Below are 2,441 nucleotides of genomic sequence, written 5' to 3'. Positions count from 1 at the left end.
AGCGAAATAAAGAAGGCCACTATCGGGGCTGGAGAGATGGCTCAGTGGTCTAAAGCACCTACTTGAAACAAGTTTGGCAAAGCACAGGGACCGCGGTTCAATCCTCCAGCACCACATGCCAGCCAGCCCCGCCCCCTGGGGGGCTGAGCTGGCCACACACACACACACACAATAAATAAATGTAATAAATAAAAAAATAATTTTAAGAGAAAGTTTAAGAATTGTACACAAAGAAGCCAGGCATAGTGTAATCTTATACACATGTAATCCCAGCAAACTGAGAAGCTGAGGCAAAAGGATTGCAAATTCAAGTTCAGGCTGCACAGTTTAGCAATTTTGTGAGACCCTGTCTCAAAATAAAAAGGGTTGTGGAAGAATCTCAGTGCAAAAGCCCTGAGTTCAATCCCTAGTAGTGGAAAGCAAAATTGCATGCAGATTAGAAAAACAGGGGAGGTAGCCCAGCAGAAATATTAAAAAACAAGGAAAGAGAGAAGGAGAGAGAGACAGAGGCAGACAAATGGACGGATAGGCAGAAGGAGAAAACTGTAAAAGTTAAAAGACAATTGCTTGGCAGCATATTATATTCTACATCCAAAGGTGCAACTCTCCAAGAGGAACTTCTTTATTTCCTCTAGGAGACAGGCACCTGGGTAGAGAACACTACCTTGTACAGTGAGGTCACTGAGAACGAACAACTTATGATTTAAGAATCAGCGGACTAACATAAAGCTCCCCCCCCCAAAAAAAAAGAATCAGGGGACTAAAGCGCCTGCTTAGGCAAGCACAGAGACAGCAGTTGGATCCCTGGCACACATCCGCACCAACACTGGCCCCAGGGCGGGCTGAGCTGGCCAGAGTCCAGGCATAGTGGCGTACGCCTGTAGTCCCAGTGCTGGGGAGGCTGAAAACAGGAGGATCACTACGAGTCAGAGCTGTGCAATGAGACCCTATGACAACCAAATACATTAATAAAGAAATAAAGAATTGGACCACTGACCAGTACAAAGAGACAGAAGACACAGACTAAGACTTATGCTAGCCTTCCAGGCAGTACTATTTAAACCACTTTAAGATTAGAGATTCAGTTTCAATTTGTGTAGGTAAGGTAGTACAGTGATTTGTTCTATGTCAACCTGATTAAGCTAGGAAACATTTCCAAATTTCCTTGCTCTGGTTTAAAACATGAATCTGAGCAAGATTCAGAGGGAAGAAGTGAAGTAGCTGTGCTCTCTGACAGCCATTATGGTCAGATGGAGAAGAGACAGACACACAGGGGACCAGGAGCCTCCCTGTGCTGATCCTTTTCCTTCTCCAGTTCACACCTGCTCTCTCCAGCTCTTCACTCGATTGATCAAATGGTCCCAGATCCAATAGCAGATGCTTGGAAGCTGCGCACAGCGGCCATGGCTGGGCGGAAGAACAGCTTCCAAGGGTCCTGGGGGAAGCGATCCTATTGTCCTACGTGGGACTCTGGTCAGGCCCGGCTGGTCAGGTGGACTTACTCATTATTGCCTCTGCAACCTTCCAGCGTACTTCTCTACACTTCTACTCGGGTAACTGCATGGTCTACTGCCTGTCAACAGAAAAGGAAGAGCTGCACATGTTGGCGCACACCTTAATCTCAGTACTTGACCGGCTAAGGCAAGAGGAGTCTAGGCTTGAATCTAGGTCACTTAGCAAGATGCTGACTGAAAGTTTTTTAAAGGGGAGCTGGTAAAGGTCTAGCTTAGTGGTAGATGTTTGGTCCAGCATGTACAATGAACTCAAAGGGGGAAAGGGGTGACTCATCTCAACTTACTGAAAAAGACATTGATTTTTACAAGAAACTAAGTTTGCTAAATCATTCTCAGGTAATTCAGAATTTTCCCCCATTTTCTTTTCTCTTTTTCTGGTTTCATGCGCATGTGCATATACAATAAAGATTGAACCCTGGGCCTTCCACATAGCTATACACACATCTTACCACTGAGCTACACCCCAAGCTTTCTCTTTGTTGACTGTAGCAGAAATACACGAAAAGATGAGAGCCCTTATCACTGTCTAGTATAAAGCACGAAATGACTGGCTTTGATTGGATTTCTGAACTTGAAAATCTTCCAAACAAATGAAGAACTAGCGAGATAAAGATCTACCTAAACAAATTATTTAGATTTTTATTCATCTACATAGCATATATCACTTCTTTGCCAACTGAATTCTTGTTCATAACCCTGTCCTTGTTTGTACTCTGTAACTAGGTATACCTTTTTAGTGAAATTCTGTCCAAAAATGTTGTCCAGAATAAAACTTTGGGGAAAATAATCTGTTTTGTTTTTTAATAAAAAGAGACTTAGTAAGCCTCCCTTCACCCTTATTCCCTTCTTTTCTGAAATTGAGATGTGGGTCTAGAAGACTTATCTTTGGTCCGTGAGGAGACTGACCAGTAGAGGGAAAAGTCACAT

Source organism: Octodon degus, unplaced genomic scaffold (genome assembly GCF_000260255.1).
Source record: "Octodon degus isolate 3935 unplaced genomic scaffold, OctDeg1.0 scaffold00044, whole genome shotgun sequence".
In the NCBI taxonomy this organism is placed as follows: Eukaryota; Metazoa; Chordata; class Mammalia; order Rodentia; family Octodontidae; genus Octodon; species Octodon degus.
Note: the sequence above shows the minus strand (reverse complement) of the source record.